The 25,681-nt window shown below is 37.8% G+C and overlaps 1 long non-coding RNA gene across 4 annotated transcripts in view; it reads right to left on the bottom strand.

The window, feature by feature from the left end:
• Positions 1–23,928, bottom strand: part of LOC115947298 (uncharacterized) — a 39,497-nt gene extending 15,569 nt beyond the window's left edge. For 2 of the 4 annotated variants that reach the window (XR_004081245.2, XR_004081242.2), the window contains exons 1-4: positions 23,884–23,928; positions 20,401–22,858; positions 6,341–6,402; positions 5,632–5,702 (exon numbers count right to left, since the gene is read on the bottom strand). This is a non-coding gene — a long non-coding RNA (uncharacterized lncRNA). Of the gene's footprint in view, positions 1–1,662; positions 1,779–5,631; positions 5,703–6,340; positions 11,143–14,253; positions 14,368–20,400; positions 22,859–23,883 lie in introns of those variants that run through there. The other 2 variants (XR_004081243.2, XR_004081244.2) reach the window with 2 other exon arrangements.
• Positions 23,929–25,681: the final 1,753 nt, after the last annotated feature.

Below are 25,681 nucleotides of genomic sequence, written 5' to 3'. Positions count from 1 at the left end.
CAGAAGTTAGCTTTTTCCAGGATTATCCATATTTTGTAGCTGTGACTCAAGAACAGTTTAGTTGTAAACATGGACATCCCACCCCACATTTCTAATTCTCAACACTCTTAGTGGTTTACTATATTTTCACTTTCTGTTCAAATGCTTTTGTAAGATGTTCATTAGATGAAGCTCACATGTGGACAAAAAGACAGGGTTTAACCTGTCTTTTCCTATGCTGGCCATTCCACACTGCTTCTGCTGCAGAGAAACAATCTGAGACTCATGGATGCATTCCCAGTGATGAGAAATGCACTTTCTCGCTGTAGCCACATTACTTTGCCTCACTTTGTTCACCAGTCTGGTTTATGCTCCCCTTCCAGTATGGGCTAAAAGAAACTTTCTTAATTTTGTAATTGCTTTGCAAATGGCCTTTGGAAATATGATCTATGTATGGGTATTATTTCTTAGAAGGTAATCACGTATTTTCACTTAGACATCATACTTAAAGCATTTGCTGCAGCCAAATGTTAATCCCAAGAACTAATTTCTATGATTTTCCTGGTGATATCCTAATGCAACCACATAATAACTCTGTGAAAGGGCAGACATCCTATCCAGTCAGTGCTAGTCATCCTTTCACATCTCCTCCCCAGCTAGCCCATTGTTCCATGAGAAAGTCAGCATCTCTCAATTCACAAACATCCTGGAGAATGTAAAAACGAGTAATAGTCAGTGTCATGGTGACAAATACAGTTCAAAGTACCATTATCACTTGTTCTCACAGTAATAATTAATCTCATCATTATAATAATGAGGAACTACATTCAAAAAATGCTGATTGAAAAACTCCAATATAAAAAATACAAGTCATTCACTGCCCTATCAACCCGATTCTTACATTTACTGTTGATTAGCATACAGTCTACCAAATAATTTTTATACCTCAATCCAAACTTTTGTAGTGTTCTTATGTTTCACTTCATGATTTTTTAAAATGTTCCATTCTAGCATGAAGTGCTAGGATTGCACTTTTGTTCATTAATTTGTGATGGATCTTTAATCAGAATCTTTCCCTGATTCTTCTCTCCCAGTGATGTGATGACAAAGAAAGAGAAAGAAATTGAGAGATATATAAACAAAAAGTGAGAGAGAAAGAGAGAATAGACAAGAGAGGAAATTAGAGGAGATGGAAAGAGAGGAAAGCAGAGAGTGGAAAGGAGAGCAGAAGAGAGGAGACCAGAGAAGAGAGGAGTAGGGAAGAGGAGGGGAGGGGAAGGACGAGACTAGAGGGGAGGAGAGAGGACAGAAGGGGAGAGAAGAAAAGGGAAGAGGGGAGGGGAGGAGTGAGACGGGAGGGGAGAAGGAAGGAAGGAAGGGGAGGAGAGAGGACAGAAGGGGAGAGGAGAAAAGGGTGGAGGAGAGGAGAGAAGAGAGGGAAAAAAAAAATTAAAAATTATCTCTGAATTGCCATAAACCTTTTACACAGTTTTAGGAAGTGGATGGGTGTAATGACATGGACTGGCCCCTTGTTTCCAGTCCTGTCTCTTTCCACCAGGCAGAAGTTTAGACCCTGCCTGTAGCTGCCAAGCATCCCTCATATACAGGCAAACTCTGTCCCTCATCCCCGCGAACATCCCTTGCAGCCTCCCCTGTGTCAGACTGGAACCATGCATGGCTCACATTCACACTGGGGTGGGACACTGGCTGCAACACTTCAAGATGAAGCTGCCAAGCACATTTTGATGCTTAGATGCCTCCATAATCTCTGTGTCTTCCAGGTTCAGCTGTGCAAAGGGCTGCAAAGGCAATTAAAAACATTTCAGCTCTTGCACTTTTGAAATGCAACTGTCTCTTATTTCAACTTTTCATACATCTTTCTGTATTAACAGTCTGAACCTAATAAATAACCCAAGCCTATCTCACAGAGACTACTCTTCAACAAGACTGATAAAGCAAATCTGAGCTGCATTAAATAAGCATTACAATATTAGAGGCCTAAAATATTTCTCCAGTTTTAAGCTCACAATTAGACTGGTAAACATAAAATGAAGTGTCTGATATCACAGGAGATTATGCATCACTGAGAATATGGTCCTATTCATATTTGGCCATGTGTACACACAAAAATCCATGTAACACTACACAGTACTATTTTTATAATCCTGTACACCAAGAATGTTTCTGAAATAGGTGCTGCACATACCATAAATTTATATTATACAGCAATGTATGTATATGGAATGACCTGATACTGGTTCAAATTAAAGGGTTTCACAGTAAATAAAGGTAGATCAGTTGATCAGAGTGGCTTCTTCTGGCATTTTATCTGTTCTGAATATATGAATTCACTCACAACATGGCTGTATAGATATACATAATCATTATGTGACAAATTAAAAAGGGGCACATAATCAGCTTAAGTTATCATAAATCATATAATAAACCCCTGAATGAGAAAATTTAATAAACTATATGTTTCCAAAACAACTTCATCCCCTCCCATTAAATCCATTTTCCCCTAGGGCTTGTACTAATATTCTCAAGTCCTAAGTACACATTATTTATTAAAAGAAAAAAAAAACAAAACCAAACCAAAAAGGCACAAATCACCCTGCCAAGATATGTCTTTCCCTCTCACTTTTTGGTTTGTCATTTTCTCTTCTGTGACCGGAATTCAGCCTCTTGTCTATGAATGGAAAATTATTTCCTGCACAATGAAAACTTTCTTCCTTTTAAAAATGTTTCTGAGCTGTATCAGCAAGAAAACAACTGAATGGGTGAATAGGATAGTCACAGGGAAAGACCTCCTTGTAGAGTGTTAGAATACCTTTTCAAGGCAAATAGCTTTGATATTTGATTCCTACAGCCTATATGAACACCTTATGCACTGGATGTTAAGCCAGTGAAACAGGCTGTTTGCTTTGGCACAGTGGAAACTCCACTCCAGCCTAAAAGCATCTCTTACAATAACTGATGCATATATTGCAAAACAAAGTTCCTTTTTCTGCAAATAATTGCATTGCAGCAAGCTCTGCTTTTGCTAGAAATAAATGTTTTTCCCAGCTTACAGATTTCTAGTACATGTTTTCTAGTAAATTTTCCTGCAGAAAGACAATGAATGTTTAATATAGCAAACACACTGAGATTTAGACCATCTTCTTCACAGCTCTCCAATGTGACTTTGGACAAATTGCTTTTAATCCTGTGTTGCTCAGGTGTCAGATCTGATCTTATTTAATGATTTTGATAATTAATTTGACAGAGAAGGCTAGTATACCAATTACACTTTTTTTCATGACATGATTTTGGGAGGCATTACCAACCCAAAGGAATATTAGACGACAGGTAAATTAAATGGTCTGGGGACTTCAATGACAGAAGTAGGATAACATTTACTAGTACAAAACTGCACATTCTGGAATTTAGGGGTGAATAATAAGTATTTTTTTCTGACAGCTTGAACTTATTCTGTGGCAATGAAAGAGGAGACAATATGCTGACTTTAACCACAGATACAATGCACCCATGAACACAAATGATAGGCACATCTTACAATAGGGAAGTAAATGTTGTCATTAGAAACAGGGAAATATTCATACTGTTGTACAAGCCCAGTGTAGCACCATATTGGGATTACCAAGCATTTCAGATTGTTCACACACAGGAGGAAAACTCATCAAAACGTGGAAAAGGGATACTCAGGCAAAAGTCCAACCTCTCTTAAGTGAGGAGAATGAAACAAAGAAATTTACTTAGCCCAGTAAAATGGATGAAGGCTGGGGGTTAAGACTGTTTTAAATCCCTAGACAATGTTGGTGCAAATAAGAACAGGCATTCACTAGCTACAAATAAATTCAGACTATTAGAAGGATATGTCTAAACGATATCTTCAGACAGGAGAGAAGTTCTCCCATGGTAGTAGTGGAGGCAAAAAAGAAGAAAAAATTACTTGACTTTAAATTAGACTGGTCACTTTGTGAGCCCAGTTCCATTGTATGCTTACCTGGAAAAGCTGGGGACATGCTTAGACTCTTGTAAATCCCAAGCCGAAACAAAAGATGTGACAGCACGAGTTAAGTGTATTGGTTTTATTCATACTTGTTTGAATGGGATCTGTTACATCAGGAGAGATGTCTACATTCCATATATATCCTCATAAAATGCACTATTATAGTACTTCACATCTCTATAAATACAGATACATCATAGATGCTATATACATGCACCCATATAAGTCACAGATATGCACATGTTCACTATCTAAACATAGACTTCAAAATTATGTGTAAATGTATCTTTGGAATTTATAACATTATCACATAAAAAATATGAATGTATGTAAAAGAGCCTGCTTCTCTATTTCCACTAGTTCTGAATACAAGTTACAGCATCCCTCCATTTTGCTATGCAACAAAACAGAATAGAGGAACCAGGATGTTTAACTAATTTTTCTTACACTAAAACCTTCCATCTTTTGCAACTAACTCATCTGATTTCCATGATCATAAAGAACTGTATAATATTAAATTATAACAACAGCAATCAAAGGCATGGGGAGCAAGAGGATTCTCGATTGCAGCCTATGCATCACTCAATATCATCACAGAAGAAGAGATTGAAAAGCACATCAATTTCTTCCAGTGCCCATTGTCTTTTTCAATTCCTAATGATGCTGAAGTGTCTCCATGATTAAAATTTAAAGGTTTCCCAGTAACCAAGTAATTTGCCCAAAACTCCTTATCTAGCACTCACTATGAAGACTCTGATTTTAATAAACCATTAATCAAGCTCCAGCCAAGTTTACTACTGATACTTTCAATTACAGAGGAACTAACTTAATTCTTATCAGTGCACCAGTGAGATACCACTTCCTTGATTAGCCACAGACCCTAAAAGAAGATGGATAACAGGGCTGGGTTTGACGCACTTTACTGAAGGAACTATTTGTTGTGAATTAGGAATTAGTAAACAGAATTGGATCTCTGCTGCAGGATAAACTTCAGCCAAATTTTGAGCCATATGTAACATAATAAAAACGTTAACTGATTTCAAGTTTTACAGTGTAATAATAATGTGATTTGATTAAATGCAAATTAATGCAATGGTGAATCTAACAGGCAAGTTCTAAATATCAGCATATTTCACAACACAAACATTTACACAAATGCGCATGATGCGTGCTTAATTTAAGCTTATGAATAGATCCACAGTCTTCAATAGGACATCTCATGCTCTAAGTGATGCACGTGCATAAGTGATTGCAGGATCAGTTATCAGAAAATGATCCCCGGTACAATTTATAAGAATTCCAACAGATTGCAAATAGCTATGATTTGTCACACAACATCTGGTCTCTTTTCTCTGCAATCAAATGGACAAATGGAAATAACAATACAGACTGTGAAATCACAGCTTGTAAAAAACAATTAGAGAGAAAGGGACCCATACCTTACCCTGCTAGAGTGATGGAATTTGCACAGGACAGTCTGGCTCAGCTAAGAAAGAGTCAGCATTTGTTTGAGCTTGAGTGTGATTTCCACAAAACAAAGATTTAATTCTGAAGTTATTTCTACAGCTACAGCCAATGCTTCAGGAAAGCCCCCGGCAAAACAGAACTGTTAGCACTCCCACAAGCCCCAAAAGCTTTACCTGTTCTGCAGGACCAATCCACGTTAGCAGCAGTGTATTAGCATCGTTTCAAGATGAGTGAACAGAAGTGGCTAGACAAAATTGTAAGGTTTTATTTAAATATATCAGTAAGATCATTCCCATGCCCTTGGTTCTCAATGCAACTGAGCACTAGCCACTGATTTTTTATTTTTTTTAATTAAATTAGAGCACATTAAAATACTTCCAGTTGCACTGCAAAATTGCAAGAAATGTCTCAAATGTGCAATCAAAGGGACAGGTATCAATTAACTTGGCTGTCATGCCATAGTCGTATCTTAAAAGCAACCTGAGAGTTACATTTTTGAATATGCATCACAAAGCTCAGATTTATACAATACAATTTAAACCAAAATTACATATAAAATTTTTGATGAAAAAAGTGAGATCATTTACTCTACAATAACAGTAAAAGAGAAAAAATTTCGGTTGCAGCATTATTCAAAAACTCTGGATGGTACTGAGCCCAGGTAAGCTTGATTATCTGGCTTAACTAACTAAAATTAAGTTTGATATTTAAGAAAAGAGCAGTGATACAATTTTTTGAAAATCAGAGTTTACTGCCATTTAAATCTAGCTTTCATGTATGAGTTGGCTTTCTCAATATTACTTAAATACAAGTTTTAGCTTATTAGCATTCTCAACATTACTTAAATACAAGTTTTAGCTCAATACGCATGTTGTGAGTTACCTGAAGACGAATCCCAGCATTTCTAAGTCAAGGCTTCGGCGTATATGCAGAAGTCTGTTTTACTAAGAGGAGAGACATTTGGGTAAGATAAGACTTCCTTTAGAACAATGTCCAAAGAAACTAAAGATTTGGCTGTTTTTTCAGATAATGAGCAAATCTGCTTTATAGTGCCCGACCTCACTACAGACCTCCTCTCAAACAAAACCCATTGCAGCTTTGCAAGCAGTAAAGACAAGACAACATTTAGGCAAGAAACACAACTTTTTTGCTTTTCATCCAAAATGAAGTTCCCAAATTTCTACTGCTTACTGTTCTTCTTGATTTTTTTCTTCAACAATAATCAGCAGTGTGAAGTGAAATAGATGAGGCACCAAAAAAAAAACAAAACAAAACAAACCAAACACAATTTTTTCTGAAGTTGTACTTTATCCCAAACATACTAATACCTTTTTGTAAGATTTACAATGTTAACCAATTCTTTTCTGTCAACTAGCAATTTTTTTGGCAGATCCCTTTTGCATGATTCATGAAGGACCAGTAAAAGGCTAATTGTTCAAATTAATTTGCGTAAATGACTAAGCAAGAGATAACAAAATTACATCTGCACTTGTTTGGCAAAGATTCAATAGCAGCGGCCCTGTACTGCCAGCTGCTTCCAGACAACACTCTTGCAGAAATTAAAAGCTACAAATATTAATTAATACACTTTTTTGGTACGTTAATTTGCACTGAAAGGTTCCGGAGTACAAAACTGCTGAAGAAGATGAACCATGATAATTAGAATTAATGGGATGGATGCATGTTTTTTGCAGCTGAAGTTTTAAAAACCCATGAATGGAACTGGGAACTTGGAACTGACATTCTCATAAATCTCTATGATAATGCCGCTATTAGTATTAGAAGGATTAAGTACTGTGGCTCCAGTGTTATCCATCACATGACACATTGTATCCCATCTGTCACTGCAGCAGCTAAGACATGATAGCTGTCCTTGAGGAAGCCATATGAAAAGCTTTGGGAATTCAAGGAATTGTGATGCTGTACGTCGGGCTACAAAATGAATAGCTCAAACCTCTGACTCTCAAACAGAAATAATGGCTGGTGCTCAATACTTGTCAACTTAGTGCTTTAACAAATACTATGACTACAGTATCTGTGTTTAAGTTAAGTTAAGCAGTCTGAATTATAGATAAATCAGGCAAGGAAAAAGAACAGTCAAATGTCACAGATTTTTATCTTTCACTTGTTTCTATCTTTGTAGGTTGGATGCCTCATGAACTGTTTTTTACTGATGTTCACCCCATTAATTTTGCATATTTTCGGGCAGTGAGCACTATTGAAGCAGTACACAGTGTGTTGAAATAACAATGATTTTTTACCTGAAATCACAGAGAGCATTTACCTGCTTCACAAGGTTATCTGTGAATTATCATGATGCAAACCCACTTCTACATGGAAATGGTATCATGAGAAAAGGAAATTTTAGATTCATTCTATCTTGAATTTTTGCCTGTTGAATTTTTAGCTTTTTTAATTAAAAATGTGTATTAGAGCTGCACAGAATTTTGAAAAATTATTGCATTTTTATGTTTAAAAAATACAGGGACACAGATGCAGAAAGACAATGGTACCTAATCTACCAGTGAATTTTTCAGTGCTAAGAAAAGTCATAGAAAATGAACTTTCAAGCTTTCAAAGGTAAGAAATTCTTAAATAGCACTCTTACTTATATTTTTAATGATACCTGTGTACACGTGCAATGTAGTTGGTATGGAAGACTGAACCAGAAGGCATGTCTAAGAAAGACCGAACAGTAGACAGACAGTAGAGATTGTCGTGGGAAGGAGCAGCTTTCTCACCCTATTCATGCAAAAAGCCACACCATGGAGTTCAAAACAGGCAACCCCCCAAAAAAAAACACCAAGACTGCAGTAAACAACATATGCTAGATAGCAGGCTGCAATGCTCCATCCAGAATGTATTTCTTCTGGGAAGTTTGGTAGGAAAAAAATCCAAATTATGCTTTCAAAATTTCTGAGAACATTACCTACCAAGAGTGATCATGGAAAGGACAAAGTGATCTTTGTGGAATTCAACCCATTCAGCTAAAAATTTCCCAGAATAATAATAATTTGTGTGGGGATGTTAGCGAAGTTTATAAAATAATAAAAGCAAAGGCAGATAATAAGCAATATAATTTTATCCCCATTTTCTAGCATAACAGTTTCACAGGCTACACATTATTACTCCTTTACTCTGAACTACTGGCTTGTTTCCCTCTTCTACAATGTGACAAGTCTTCTTCCATTTGGCTTTTATTCATCTGCATGAGCTAAAAAGAAATTTGCTATCGCCCATCTCTGATGACATCATGAAACAAAATAAAAAAGTTTTCTTGACCCTGATCCTCAGCATCTGAGTTGTTAACATTGTGCAATCAGACTGTTCAGAATCAAACAGCATACAAAGCCAACACAAATCATTCCATCTCTGGGCACCAGATCAAACCAAGAGCACAGCAGCAATGGTTGGTGCTGAGTACTCGTTTCTTGCTCCCCAAACACAGATTTTCAGTGCTTCACCCAACAGAAGAGCTTGAAAATCACAAGGTGTATGCATCTTCTAAATCATATGTGTATAATAATAATAAAAATACATTGTAATTTATTAATTATTGTGAATTATAGAGTATGGAAATACTTTCTCCACAGTGATGGTGTCATATTTACAGTTCAAAATATTCACCCAGGTGAGTAGCAACCACCGAGCCTAGAAATTAACCTTTTCCCTTTCTGCATTCCAAAGACACAAGGGTTTACTGATACATAGAAATGTGAGGCAAAACTGCTCTGTTGGCATACAGCTGCCACATGGAGCAAGCTATTCAAAGAGGTTTTGAGTCAAGTAAACCAGTGTTTTAGGAGTAAATAGAGTAAGCTCGTGAACCATAGCACAACAGATAACATGAGAGAGGAAAATAGGAGCATAGCTAAACCAGAACACAATGCAGAATCAATTCTTAATCACCTAAACTGTTAAATATAAAAGAAAATGTGGGCAGAGGGAGGAATTGGGAGGTCAGGGGACATGGACAGATGACAACATAATCAACAATTTGTATTTATGTAGAAACTTCAATCCAGAAAATCTAAAGGACTTTATTAATGTTTCTGTTGGTTATGATGTCTAAAATCCTAGCAGATTAACCATTACCAGTAAAGCTTGCAGACAGGAAAAAGAAGCTTAAAGGGTCTTTTTTCCCAAGTAACAAGTAATAGAACAAGAGAAAACAGCCTCAAGCTTCACCAGGGGATGGTTAGACTGCATATTAAGGAAAATTTCTTCATCAAAAAGGTAGTCAACACTACTTCCCAGGGAATTGGTAAAATCACTCTCCCTGGAAGTGTTCAAAAACCGTGTAGATGAGGCCCTTAGTGACATGGTTTAGTGGTGGACTTGGCAGTCCTGGGGCAGCAGTGGTATTTGATGATCTTAAAGGTCTTTTCCAACCTAGTTGATCCTGTGACTCCCCAGAGCACAGGGAAACCCATTGCTCCAGCTGGGCTCCAGTGCTGTCTGGGATGCTGGTCACAGTGTTCATCCAGAATGCTCTGGCGTGGCACTCACCAGGCAGGAAGGACTTTGGAACAGTTTTTTTCATTCTCATTGCAGTATGTGCACTTGGAGATACTGCCAATTCAATAAGTAGTTTGGTTCTAAGGGAAAATATAATTATCACTTCTATGCTGTCTCATTAAAGCTAAGAGTAATTGTGGTGGCTATTTGATACCAGTTCTTCTAGTGTGGATTCTGGTATCTTTCTCTGTCTTTAATCAGTGTACTGGACCTGATGAATCTTTACAGGATAGGCATATGCTTTTGGCAGCAGTTTTGTATTTTTGATGATGCTGACTTTTCTCAACACAGCTGCACCATAAAATAAATTCCTGGCCATTTCTGATACTAAAGTTCATACTGAGAGCATCTTGCAGATGAGGACCTTAATTATTAATTAAATGAACTTCCTTTAGGTTGCAATAATAGACCAGCCTTACTAAAAAGAGTATTTAGGTTTGCATTTACAGGCCTATACCGCAACCATCTTATTCCCTTGAGGTAGTCCTTTCTTTTTCCATCTCCCCAGTCATACATCCCAGTACAGGGCATCAAACTTGTCACTATCAGTCTTAGTCTGCTTGATGCAGAAACTGGAAATTTGTTAAAATGTCACAGAATGGCACTAAACTGTACATTTGCTACAGCAATACGAAAAGCAATGCAGATTTCAAATACAAGATAGTGTGCAACTCAGAGAGTCCCCATCTTCTTCCAATAGCAGCCTTCACATTGAACTTCTCAGGAAGACTTAGAGAATCTTAGACATTTCCTGAGATCTAATGACACACCACAGGCAGCTGTCACCCAAAACTAGGGAAATTTGTGCCACAGATCATGCAAGAAATAGGTTATGATGGTCAGTGAAAACACTATATCTAACTATGCTCACTTGCATTCAGTTCCTACAAATGCTACTGAGACTCTTTATGGATGGACAAACCAATTCTGTGAAAGAGGTTAAGAGCTGATGGTCTCTTCTCAGTTGATTTCTATGGACTTCCAGAACACAGGCACTAAGAACAGGACATTTTTAAAAATCCAACAGCAGATGTAAAAATTTTGGATTGTGGCACTATTGGCTTGTAACTCTTGCAGAGTAAGAAGAAAAAAACATCTGTTTCTAAGGTCTCCAAACTGGCCCTATCAAGGGTAATCTGCCACACCTTTCTGTTTGGTCTGGTTGCCTGTGGAAACACACAGAAAAATAAAAAATTAAATTCTTGATAACAAACAAAAGATTTATCAAACACATATAAATAACATTTTTAAAAGGTTAATTAAGCCACCCCATAATTACAATATCCTTGGCATCAGCCTCATTTCCTAACAGTCTCAGAACTTCTCTTCAGAAGCGGTTCCTGGTGGCAAAGGGGTGGTGCTAACTCAAAACTAAATTCAGATGTGGAGAATTCATACATAAAGAGTAGAAAGAACCTTCAGAGCCCATTTGTACTCTTCCAATGGAAGGTCTTAGCTGTGCTTTCCCCTTAATTCAACAGGTTGGCCTCTGTGAGAGCACTAAAGGAGAATGTGCAGGTTTGTCTTAGAACAATTTCCCTGTGGACATGGCAGGGAACCCTCCCAGGGCTGGTTTTCTTTACTCACATTCTTTTATTTCCCCCTTAGGAATTCCAGTGAATTCCAACACAAAAACCAGCAAACATACACCACAGTCATGTTTCCCTTGCTTCCTGTTACACAGCAGTGCCTGTTTTCTGCTGGTTTACCAGGATTTTATGGAGAACCCTGGTAACTTTTCAATATATCCTGTTTGCTGTTGTTGTCCATGAGCCACATTTGTGCTACCTGAGGTATATAGCACACTGCCAAACAAAGCATTTGCAAATACTCATACAAAGTCTGGGGTTTGTATCCAAGCAAAGGATAGAATTTTTAAAGTGATAAGAGTTAGTCTTTCATCACTTTTTAGTGCAAACATCTCTGTATCTAATATGTTGCTCCTAATTTCTTCACCAGTTATTCAAAGACAAACCCTACAACATCAGTTGGCAATAAATGAGCTTTGAGGGTAAATTGTTTTAGCTACCACTACTCACCCATCAGTACTTGCATCCTTTCCATAACTATTATTTGCTTAGGGATTTCTTTTTGTGTGACCTTTTTTTCTGCATTTCACTGTAAATGTCCCTGCTGTGCTTTGCATATTTTGGTTGCTACTGTAATGGAAATAGGAGCAAAACCAGTACCAGACCAGCAGCCATAGAAAATGGAAGTCTTCTGTTTCTACACAGAACAGATGTAATATGTGTATCAGAAGAGCTGCCGTGATCTGAGCAGCATACACCATATCAAACACTGTTCTGCAGGACCATGCCAGAGGGTGGTGAGGAAGAAATGATTTATATTTGTGCATCAGACATCCTAATTCCCTCATGCACAGTTTCAATAGAAAGAGACACCAAGAGCTTTAGAAATGTGTGGCTAATTATACATCTCATCAAATGCTCAACACTTATACTCACAGCGAGCACAAAGCACTTGTCTAGTCCGCCACCTACCCCCTTCCTGGGTTGTCCTTTTTAATAGTCTCTTATGTAAAGAGACTTGGCCACTTAAATATTTGAAGTCTGCCAGTTTAAAAGATTTATTCTAGAAATGCAGAATAGATATTTTCTGTGCTCTTATCATTCAAGAAAGACTTCACTTATACTTTTATTTTTTAATTAAAAAAATCCCTTTGGGCTATGAATGCCAAGTTTTAGCCCAAAGGGAATTTTTATTGCAGATATAAACCCCTGGAAATCAGAGTATGCATACGTATACTACAGAGCCTGATAAACCCTTGACTGTGACACTGCTACTGAGGGCTGCTATCACATCTGATGACAAAACTGACAGATTACTTCTGATGAGAATGTGGAACCCTTTTTGTTTTTAACTTGACCCTGAAGACATGTCATAACATTTGTAATAACTGCAATAAAGTGTCAACTATACTGCTGTAAGACTGCTGGAGCTTGGAGTTAAGCTTTCAGTTTAGTGCTCCTATGGCTTTCAATTTAAAATAAAAAAGAATCTTAATTTCCTTTTGGACAGTCCAAACCTAGTATAACTACACTAATTTGTCTTGGCAAATATGAAGTAGTAGTGGGTAACACGACTACTGGAACAGAAATCCAGAGCAATAGAGAAACCAGAATAAAATAGACCTATCAATCATCTCTGCGTAAATCAGAGATTTACAGTTCAGTAGAAATAATGTTAAGAAGGGGTTGCAATGAAGTGAGTGTCAATGACCACCTCAGTAGCAGGGTTTTTGACTTCAGTTGATGGCAGACTAAAATTTTACCCTAATTTCGAAGCTGTACAAGGTTTATGAAATATTTTAAGACTATTTAAAGAGGGATAAAAAAGTCAATAATATCTCTCATTCCCTGCAGTCAGATATCCTGCTTTGCAGACCAGTCATTCAATTAGGGAAATGGATCCTCTTGGTTGGATGATACCAACCCCATGCATTGTTTTGTCCTGCTCTTGAACCACATTAGTCAAGATGACCATAAAAAGCCTAATCTTGCCATTGATACAAGCTCTACTCTTTGACTCAGAGATGGTACATCTATAGATGTTCTATGTTGACTGAAAGAGAGAAGATCCACTTCTCTGAAAAACTTGTCCCAAAATTAATAGCTTGATAAAAAAGTAAGCACTAGGCACAAGTCTGTGAAAGACAATATTTTGCTGCCACTAACAAGGGCTGATTTCTTTGTCTAAGTGTACAATATAGTAAAACTAAACTTTATTTCCCAAGAGACAGAATACCTCATTTATTTGTGTAACTTCCTCAGACTTTATATTCTTGTGCGTTTCAGGACTTCAGTAGTTGCCTCCTTGTAAAATTTCAGCTTTTAAGCTGTTTTCTTGCCTCACTGAACTCACATAAGATACATCTGAAAGCTTTAGTACAAATTTACTTCGAATAAAGTCTTCAATTCATTTTCATGGCACCAAAAAGACAGCTTTAATAACTGCAATGACAAATAAACTGGAAATCATTCCAGGCCTTTTCACTTAACTGACAAGTAGAACGCTCTCATAATGAGCCGCAGGTTTTACGTTTTCTCTTTGACCATAATAGCTTCATTTAAGAGCGTCAGACCCTGACACTTCATCATTTATCTACATTATTTCTCATCTTCTTTCAAATAAATTATGGAATACTAGACTGAGCACATAAAAACAAAGTGACTTGTTATCTGTAAACAGCAAGATAAATTGTCCAGAAGTTCCTCATTTAGTTCCTTTTAAATTTAAGGGCAAGTTATTGGTTGTACCTTTTTTTTCTATCCCAATTTTTTGCATTTTTTTACAGCCATCTTGTTCTGTTGCCAGTGGCCTTTGTGCAGCCATCCAAAGCCTGATGATAGTGCAGGAGGCATAAAATAATTCCATTATCCCAAGGTTGGACAGGGTAGTACAGGAAAGAAAAATATTGAAAAAAAAATCAAATAAACAACTTACATGGATATTTCTCTCCATCTGTAAAATTCCTTGTACATAATACATCTTGTCATACTAGCAAATGTGATACATCCAAAGTAATGAACAGTGGGTCTATAACTGTCCTCGCCTTTAGAAGGATAGCTCTGATACTTACCATCAGCAAAGGCTCCCTTTCCCAGTGAAATACATTAATTCTTGTCTTAGAGTGATGCTGAACACTTGGAGATCACATTTATTTTCTTTTAAAATCATATTGTCTGAAACACAATTAGCAACACTGCATTTGCATTTTAATTATTAGTGACAGATGAAATTAAGAAAAGTTCAGTTTAATAATACCATACATTGCCACTGCACCTCCCCCATGAAAAATTACTGTGTCTACCTGACATTCCGGGGTGTGGAAACGTCCCCAGCCCTCAAGCCTAGTCCTGAACTGAAACAGCCATCATCATGTTTAACCCTGCCAAGAGAGGGATTCTTTGGAAGAACAGCTTTAGAGATGGGGAAATAGAGACCCAGCATATCTGTAGGATTCTGATCACTAAATGCAAAACCTTCAACTTTAGCTACAGATTTGAAGCCCTATGTCTCAAGGCAAAGTAAAAACCAGAAAAGCAAAAACCAGAAAAGCAAGTAGTCGTTAGGAAGTCTTTTTTGGAATTGTCCTTCCTTTCACTTTGAAGTACTTCTTTTAAGAGTACACCAAAACTCTGATGTCAGTGGATTCCCTGTGTATTCCACCAGGAGACATCCTCATGTCTCAGCCTGGCTGATGGTAGAGTGCACTAGTCAATGAAGACTCCATCTAAAATTGACACCAAAAGGTAGAGTTCAAGCCAAGCTGGCTCACTTCGGTGAGGTATCTTTCTCAGCGATTTGAGTTTTTTAGGCTCTTTTCAGCCCACTGTTTTCTCAAGGATAGCGGTGAGAGACAGTCTCTTGGGATCATATAATCATACAATACCAAGTTGGAAGGGACCTCAAGGATAATCTGGTCCAACCTTTCTAGGCAAAGCATGACTTAGACTAGATGGCTCAGCACCCTCTCCAGCCCAATCATAAAAGTGTCCAAAGCTGGGGAGTCCACCATTTCCCTGGGGAGATTATTCCAATGGCTGATAGTTCACATTGTGAGACATTTTCCTCTTGCGTCCAACTGGAATATCCTCAGGAATAACTTGTATCCATTATGTCTCAACTTTTCTATGTGACTCCCCTTTTCCAAGGAGTAAACTGACAGCTAGGTTGAGATATGGGGACATTTCCTGGTATAGAGCAAATACTGCCAAGCTTTGAGTGATGTTCAGGCTTGGTAGCAAACCAGCCAGTGGAATCACAAGTTTTATTAATAGGCTGGTGAAAAATTCATGCATGAGTCACTTCAAGTCCACAGTGCAGAAAGGCATTTGAGTATCTCTGCCACTCTCACCTTGGACCCATGGAAATCCACGATTCCTCATGCCCAGCCCCACAGATATGACCAGCTCCACAGAGGAAAGACAGTGTGTCATAGGAGAAGGGATTCTCACAGGATTCCTTGGCTCAATTAAGGCCAGACCTTGACATGTTTGATTTTCCAGATAATTTTTCTTTCAAGCTCTTCCTCTCCCTCTCTTCTCCAAGCTCCTGGTGCTGGCACCATGGGCACACAGCTATCTTGCAATTCAATTATGTTTGCAGTGCAGTGCAGTGCAGGCAACAATCAAATAAAGACGAAAATAAGAGTTTAAGCTGAGGTTCCCATCAGTTGCAATCCATATACATAACATTTTAATTATATCTCATCTCCAGTGTAATAGTTAGAGATGTCATTTGATACAGCTTTTTTTTTTTAAATTAAATCTAACTAAATTAGCAAAAATAAAGTAGTAAAAGTTAATTGGGAATTATCTACTCCAAAATAACTCTTACTGGTAAATGCTTTGTGTGGTTATAAAAGGCTGATAAATATAATTGTATTTATGTAATGAGTATCATGTTTAATTTACTGTACTTGGTTGTTATACACTATATTATGCAGGCCTCATAAGTGAGCTTTATATTATTGCTCGTATCTCTTTTTAAAAAAATAGCAATCAGATGCAGCACACAGGAAATGTCCAACAGATTTTGAATAAGGTGGCGATTAGCAATTTGTCCAGAGAAATATTCAGGATGATGTGCATCTGCGTGACCTAAAAATAAGAGTGTTTAGTAACACTCTGTACACTGATGGTTCATGCCTAAGTGGCTTGACACAACACGCTGGAGTCTGGCATATGTAGCCTATGGTTTAAGAACTGTGATGTTAATCTCCAGCTCTCCCGTCAGATGGGCAATTACCACCGAGTGCATGACAATGGAATAATGCTTGCTCCTGGCAGAGCTATTCTCTGGAAAAGAGTGAAATTTCACTTTTGCACTTAATCTTCAGTTAATACAATTTTGGTCAGATGTTTTTACATTCCAGAAAGCAAAGTCAACCTAGGCACTGACTTTGTGGGTTTCTCAGTTTGTCCTGGTTTAGGAACAGACTTGAGTCTATGCCACTTTTCAGTTGCTGTTATTGAAATCTATGCACAGAAAAAGCCTTGGCATAACTCCCCTGGTAAACATTTTTAAAACCAAGTGGCACTCTGTCAAATGCTGGAGATCTGTACATACTCCATGTATGTTCATACCATTTACAATGCAGAAAATACCCAAAAAGAAGGTAAGATTTCTCCTTTACAAAGTTTCTCTTTCTCAGGGTTATTCTTCAGTATATGTCATCAGATGCAATAAAAACCAGCCACGTGATTCCAAACATAGTTTATAGCACTATAAACTGAGAAAAAATACACAGAGGACAGTTTTGTCTTAACAGGAATTTCACATGCAAGTAACAGGACAAATTCCACCTCAAATATCTATGTTTGTCTAACTCTGAAGCTCATGATAGGAACTTCTTTGCTTTACAGTTTTATTCAAAGTCATTATCCTTAAGTCAGTGTAGAGGGATCGAATCAAGTATGTGTATGTGTACGCTTAGTCACACTATGCAAATAATTTCACAATTCAGTATAAAGAAATATTTATCAAATCTAAGTTATGATTTCTCCCTCTGCTTTGAGGAGCAACTACATTCATTTGTCCTATAAACTTAATACTTTTAGATCATTTTAGTGTTGAACTTTAATTTTGAAAATTATCTTCTATTTAAACTGTTAAGTACTGGAAACAGTCTGCATATACAGAGTATGAGTTTGTGCATGCACACAATATTGGAGTTTATCGCACAAAAGTATTTAAAGGGATAGGCAGCTTTTTTAATCTAAGTCACTATTCATGAAAAAAGTGAAGACTCTGGCTTAAATTTGGACCTTTGTGATTGGACATTCTGGAAGGAGCAACCATCATTTGAAAAAAAGAAACAACAAAAAAACCCAACAAAACAACCAACCAGCCAACCAAAACCAAACAAATAAAAAAATCTGTAGACAGAGCAAGGCTTTTCTCTGCAGGAAACAAAACAGACAAAAAAACCCCAAACCCCCAAAAAAGCAAAAATTAATCTGCAACAATAACCCTAAAAACCTATATGTCCGCATCCACATGCTTCTAGGTTGTCAAAGACCAGTATAGAAAAATAAAACTTGTAGTAGATTTGTCAGTGCTTCTATCATGCCCCATGATGACAGTGGGGAAAAAAAGTTAATTCTCTCTTATGTTACCAAGAATTTAAAAAATCAAGGCTATACAAAATGATAGTATCTCTGAAAAAATAATTCTGAAACCCAGGCCCTGATCATTGTTGAGAAAATCAGTGTCTTAGGACCATCCTTATAGCAAACAAGTAAAGAGGCTAATATGTCCTGGGTTTTATCACAGTTTCAGATCATTACATGATTTGTCTCATTTCTGGCAAGAGATCTTTGAATATAGGGTGTTGGCAATACTCTGAGGCCATGAAAATCTTTTACTGCTGTGCAATATATGTGGTAGATTTAATTTCTTCATTCTGATAGCAGCTATGCACACTGTTAAGGACCTGTTCACATCCTATTCTTCCCACCAACCATCATGTGTCAGAGGAGACCACATCTACTCTCCTCTTGGTCAGCATTTATGCTGCAGAAACTCACTGCATCCTCTATCTGGAGAAATTTTTGATGGCATCCTCTACCCCATTAAAAAGCAAAACCAAAAAAACCTCTCAAAAATTCACAATATTATAAAAAATATTAATATTGGACTCCTAGGTTTCCTTTTAAACCACTGCAGTTCACAGGACAGCTAGAAATCTGAGATTCTCATGAAATTACAGCACTGGGGTCTGAAGACCAGCTCTCAATATGAATATTGAAAATCCTAAAGAACATGTGGCTTTTGAAGCTTTGGCAATGCTGCAACCAAAAACCCCTTCTTTGGAGCAAACTGATTGGCAGAATGTTGGCAGCAATGACTTGTTGACTTTGGAATACCAGAAAAATCACCATATACTATTAATTAAAGAAAGGGCATTTTTTTTCTCCAACTCCCCCATACCTACTCCAGCTTGGCCTGGTTTCTATTATTCTGTTGTGGATACATAGCTGCAAGATTTATTGTACCAGATCAAAAGTAAAGGCTATTAATGCCAGATTCCACCGGGATTTTTCATTAAGCCTTCTTAGTTTTATTTATAAATTTTCATCCCGAGGCATGTAAAAAGGGCTTCCCCCTTCTCATCCTCCCAATCCCCCCACCCCCCTTTCTACTGACATTGTAATTTATATTGCTGGTATTTCCATAGAAGTCAATTAAGAATTACAATTTGTTTCATCATAACAGGAGCTAAATCGGGGCTGTGCCTCTACATGCAAGCTGTTCACAGATTTTACACTATTAGAGTGCCAAAAATTAATAAAACCTGCACCAATACCTAAAAATAACCCCAAGTTAAGCCATTTAGCTTCTGTGGACCACAGATGAGGCCATGCAGTTTGCCTGACATTTCTCTACCCACCCGAGGATAAGGGACAGAAACCAGACTTTGACAAGCACACACTTCCAAATGGGTAATATTGTAGGGACCAAACACATCGACCTGGCTTATCTGTAGTCCTACCAAGAAATCAGAAAGGTTGTTAAATGCTTCTTCTTGTAGCGAGGAAAAGAAGTACTTGGCCCTTGTCACTGCCATCCATGGCACAAAAGAGGGTTGCACTGAGATTTCTAACAGCACTAGAGGAAAGATACATAAAGCACTCTTGAGCTTCCTCTGCTCTCATCTTAGGTGATCTACTCAGATCACTTAAATCATGTATAATATTTTACCTTCAACTCTAAGACTCTTTAAACAGAAAGATACAAAATCATGTACTCCTACATAGATCATAATATCATAATTATAATATACATAACTAAACTGAACCTCACAAGATTATTTTATAATCTCATCTGCACCAAATATTACTCTTTTCTATAGCTTGGGTTCAGAAAATAGCATGCTTATGTTTGCTTGACTTTCTGCATCAGCAGACTTGAGATATTTCATGGCATGAAATTACTATTTGATACAAACATGGAGGATAATAATTAACCACAAGCAAAAATTCAATGGGCAAAAAGCACTTCGGAGAACAGAGAGGACAGTTCTTGCCCCAGACATTAAGTGCTTTATTCCGGTTCAGTGCACCACCACAAGCTTGTAACATCACCCAGTTTCGAGGGTATCAGCAAAGGCCAGTGAACACAGCATAATCGTCATGTGCATCATAATTACAGAAACATCTGTTCCAGATGTTTTTGATGCACTGTGCATCACCATTTTTCACAATAGCCTGCAGAACTTTACATTTCTTACCTACAGCAGATTGATTATTCTTACTATTTCAAGTGAAATTAATGCTCATTAAAGGTACTAGATGACAGCCATAAAGACTAAGAGCCATCATTTATTACCAGCCAAGTATTATTATAGCACAATCAGCAGTGCAGGTTTTTCTCAGTGCTGTACCAACACACATACTCACAATATTATGGAAGCCCCCAGTGTGGGAAATTTTGACGCATGTGGTTGGACCACCCACAGGAGCCCTGAAATGGGTACAGCTATAGACAGCTTCACTCAAGATAGCTGAGGTACTGGTGTAGGATCAGTCAATACTAAATAATGTGAAAGACAGAGAAATTAACATATTGATTACCCAAGCTGTAAGTAAAATCTATGGTTTAAGACAAAATGATGTTCTTAAGAGGCCTTTGGAATCATGTGGAAACACAGCATTTAGCAATAGAATACACCAACCCAATTCTCACATGAAAGAATAGTGATCTTTTTCTTGACATAGTCATATGTGCCTTAGACATTGGAAAAAGGCAGTGAAAAATAAACCAATTAAGTCATGATGAGCTTGAGAAGGTACGCATGCATTAGTTTCTTTTTCCCTTTTTAAGCTGTCACATTTCTCCTACTTCTTGTGTTTTTAAACCATAAAGGATTCCTGTGTTTCCCTGAGACAAAGGATGGGCTCTAAAACTCTGTCTTCTGAAGTGATGAGTTAAAGAACACTGCAGGAGTACTTGCCAAATCATACCACCATTATTAATTCAGGCATGATGAAAGTGTTCATTTTAGCTATAATCATGTAATTCATCAAAATACTACTAGAGCATATCATTCTGAACTATTACACTGATATAGCACCTTATTGCACCTTCACCGAAAGCAGGAAATGTATTTCTTGATGCTTATCTACTGAAAAGCAATTCAGTTCAGGATTTTGGAAGCACTATCTTATGTTACAATAAAAAGGAAATATCAAACATATTTTCTAGTACTTCTATGATGTTGTTATTATGTGTTTAGGTGATTATCGCCAACGATGAAGTTTAAAAATGGTAGAGTGCTGAAACAGTGTACTTACCCAGCACTGGAGGAAGGAAGGATTGGGTTATGAATATACAATATTATATGAAGTTTAAATGCAGATTTTGGTCTCTCTGCACACTTTTGAAATAGCTTTAGAGGCCAAAATCTGTCTGCCAGAACCTTTCAGAATATGGTTCTTTCGAGTTCTTTCAATGACAAACAATACTTGTAAAAAAACTGAATCCTGTGATAAATCTTAGGATGTTAAAAGGAATAGCAGATTCCTGGGCTCTGGCAGAACTGAAGATCCCCATCTCATCATCTCGTGCCGTGATTGCCCTCTCACTCTGCCTATCTGTCTCTTGCTTGGTGCACACTTTTGTGAGCAAGCTGAAATTACAGGAAAAAAAGAAAATAAATAGAAAGAAATGTGGAATTAAATAATGCCACTCTAAGTACAAGATGTGTTGATTCTTTTCACGAACTAGCTGAGGTGCCTTTGGCACAGAGCTGGCTGGTGCTGCAGCTGTGCAGACTGCTGAGTGACGCACCTATATAATTTCCAAAAAAAACAAAAAGTGGTTAATTGTCCACATCAGGAAAGCTTCATTATTACAAATAGAAAAGCAAAAAGTTTTCCATTCTCACTCTCAGGCGAAATCAAAGAAAACAAGATTAATGTATGCTAAATGCATAAAGGGCTACATTTAGAAGAGCTGGCAATGAGCTCTAGTACCTGTTTTTGTCTCTTCCCTTTCCCATCCCACTAAGCTCTGGAGTAGGCAGCCTCCTATATGAATATAAAGCAGAATCTGGGGATTGGAACTGGGTAACTACATGCAACAGATAGGTATACATGTGCGTAAACTCGCCATGCAAAGATGCCTTGCTGATCCCTTTCCCCTATGCAAATTAAATGTCAGCCTCTCAAAGTCTGGCTAAAAAGGTGAATGGGATTTATAAAAACATCTTTTTTGCCTAGAGCAAAATACCCTAAGCAAAGGAATAAAATGTAAATTGGAAGGCCATAAGCTGAAGACATATACTTATGCTGCACAACAATGAGGTGAAGGACCAGGGTTTAGATGACAGTGGAAGAGGAGAAAGAAATAATTTCTGAATTGCCCCTGTCTATTCTACTAATACAATAAAGCTACAGTGCTCCATCCTCCTTCATCCACATGACTCTACAATGGCACAACAGATACATCAAAATCAACTCAATGCTTTTAGTTGAAAGTGAAAACAGAAAACACATGAGAAAAGAGGCTGTTACTATAAAGGCTGAGGAATATAACCAAATTATGTACAGGGAGAATTCAGCAGTGTATTAGAAATCTACATTTTAGAGGGAGCTGGCAAATCAAGAAATGGTTGAAAACACTGTTCTAGTGGAGATCTCAGTGTTTAAAGATAAATTTAAGTAGTCCAGAAATGGACTGAATGAAATGTACAGAAATAGAAATTTTAAAACTTAATCCACAAAATGTACTGAATTGAAAGGCTGTAAAAGGTGAGCAACATAAGAAGAGATGCAGCATAAAAAAAAACCCAAACCAACTATTTGATGTTCCATTATTTGATAGTTGTGGCACTATATGATTGGCTATTCCATGGTTCTGAAGAAAAATAAAAAAAAAGAATATTATAAGGGGACATTTGATGGAAAATAAATATTTGTTATAAATACAACCCTCCTATTGGGACTTTGAAGGTTACAAATTTTTCTGGGTATCACATGATCTCCTAAAGCTATAGTCAACTTTTATACATCAAAACCCAAACCTTTTTCCTCCAGGAAAAAAATTAGTTCCGTGTCTGTTGTAGGAGGCAGAGATTTAAACACTCTCCAAAGAAATTGATGCAATAGGCCACTAAGTCAGTACAAACTAATCAGCTCCTTTTGCTAATATATAGATATGTACTTGACAGTAAGTCAAAATCACCAGCAGAGAAGCTGGCCAGCAAATGAAATTACAGCTCTGCAGAGAGCACGTGTAACACCTGAGCTATAACACTGTTCCTAAATTCTGGAAATCAGTACCATACTTGTACATCTAACACCTATTCTCCTATTGTTGTTCTTTTTTGTTGGGTTTTTTTTTCTTTTTCAATATTGAAATTTGCTTCTACAATAAATGGACTAGTAGTTTAACTTCAATGCAAGCAGAATATGGCATGCAGCTTATAGGGCTCATTCACAGAACTCTGACAATAATCACGTTTATTAAGGATGCTTACAAAGTAGCCCCATATATTTTAAAGCTGAACAAAGAGTAAATTATTGTTGGAAGCAATGTTTTATGTTGAATGTAATATATATTATATATATGTAAGCTAATAACATTTACTATTCTATTCAGTAATTATTTGATAGCAATTAGAAGCTACTAGCTACCAGTTTATAGCTATTAAGTCTTTAGCACTACAACCTGGCTTTTATATGACTCTTTTGCCTATTTTCTCTATAACTGTCTCTGCAGCCACCTTCATGCAAACATAAACTCCTTCTTCTCCACTTCTTAAAGCGCCCAAAAATCAGGGAAACTAGTTGGCCACAAAATAAATTACTTTCTCCCTAAAGGAAGCTCTTTCTACTAGCTGCAGAAGTCAAGTGTATGAGTAATTACATTAACAGATTTACCTGGATGATCAGGAGTACAAGGTGCCTCCACAAATGCCTGCCACCTGCAGCACAGAAAACACTTTTATTCAGGAAGTAAATTATGAGAAACAGCAGACAACATATTTTGCATATCACAGAGAGAAAACTATTTTCTTTTGCCCCATTTTCCAATAAAAAATTGATGCTATTCCATTGCTAGAGTGATCTCACACTATAAGGATGAAGCAATTTCACAGCATGTAGGTAATAAATGAGGGTTTTTTCATATGAAGAAACCATTGAGCAAGTTTCTAAATGCTGTGCTGGATCCAAGATTTTCCATATTAAGTAGTTACTGTTGTCCATCTACAGGTGTGTCAGCATTGCTATTGTAACAACTTACTTTCATGATAAACAAATCTTACATGTCAAGCATTAGAGTTTCTGTGAAACAGGAAATAAAGCCAGGCCCAATTTTAAATATATCATAGAATCATAGAATAGTTAGGATTGAAAAGGACCTCAAGATCATCTAGTTCCAACCCCCCTGCCATGGGCAGGGACACCTCACACTAAACCATATCACCCAAGGCTTCATCCAACCTGGTCTTGAACACTGCCAGGGATGGAGCATTCACTACCTCCCTGGGCAACCCATTCCAGTGCCTCACCACCCTAACAGTAAAGAATTTCTTCCTTATATCCAATCTAAACTCCCCCTGTTCAAGTTTTAACCCATTACCCCTTGTCCTATCACTACAGTCCCTAATGAAGAGTCCCTCACCAGCATCCCCTGTAGGCCCTCTTCAGATACTGGAAGGCTGCTATGAGGTCTCCACGCAGACTTCTCTTCTCCAGGCTGAACAGCCCCAACTTTCTCAGCCTGTCTTCATACAGGAGGTGCTCCAGTCAACTGATCATCCTCGTGGCCCTCCTCTGGACTTGTTCTAACAGTTCCATGTCCTTTCTATGTTGAGGACACCAGAACTGCACACAATACTCCAAGTGAGGTCTCAGGAGAGCAGAGTAGAGGGGCAGGATCACCTCCTTCGACCTGCTGGTCACGCTCCTCTTGATGCAGCCCAGGATATGGTTGGCTTTCTGGGCTTTGAGTGCACACTGAAGCTGGCTCATGTTCATTTTCTCATTGACTAACACCCCCAAGTCCATTATCAAGTAGACCAGGCTGCTCGTAAGCTGAAGTGTCATACAGTGTACATCTCCTACAAGCTAAAGCAAGCCTTAAAATATGAGTATTGGGTGCCAACTATCTTGTAGACATTTTTAGTTAGAAAGTTTCATTCCATTCAAGAATGATGACAAATTTCCCGACAAAAGCAGCAAAAGCTGAAACTGCCACATTTTCCAAAATCCAAACATTGATATGCCAATATTTATCTACTGTCATCTGTTTTATTGAACTAAGCATGTCAACAGGATGTAGCAAAGCCCTGCTGTGCTCTTCAAGCTTCTCAACACTTGTATCTAGGGGAAAGCTGTATGAAAGAGATAGCCAGTGGCTATGCTGAACCTTGTCCTTATCAGGAGGGAGTGGCTGATGGGAAATATGAAGTTTGGGGGCAGCCTTGGCTGCAGTGGCCACAAAATGGTGGAGTGTGAGGTCATTAGGGTGGCAAGGAGAGTGTGCATCAAGCTCAGTACCCTGGACTTGAGAAGAGAGGACTCTGGCCTCTTGAGGGATCTTCTTGGTGAAGTATCATTGAGTACAGCCCTTAAAGGAAGAGGAGCCCACACAGAGGGACCCTGGCAGGCTCAAGAGATGGGCCCATGAAGTCCAACAATGCCAAGTGCAAGGCCCTGCATCTGGGTCACAGAA

The sequence above is a fragment of the Melopsittacus undulatus genome, chromosome 4 (assembly GCF_012275295.1).
Source record: "Melopsittacus undulatus isolate bMelUnd1 chromosome 4, bMelUnd1.mat.Z, whole genome shotgun sequence".
In the NCBI taxonomy this organism is placed as follows: Eukaryota; Metazoa; Chordata; class Aves; order Psittaciformes; family Psittaculidae; genus Melopsittacus; species Melopsittacus undulatus.
This window is presented reverse-complemented; position numbering and strand designations above follow the sequence as displayed.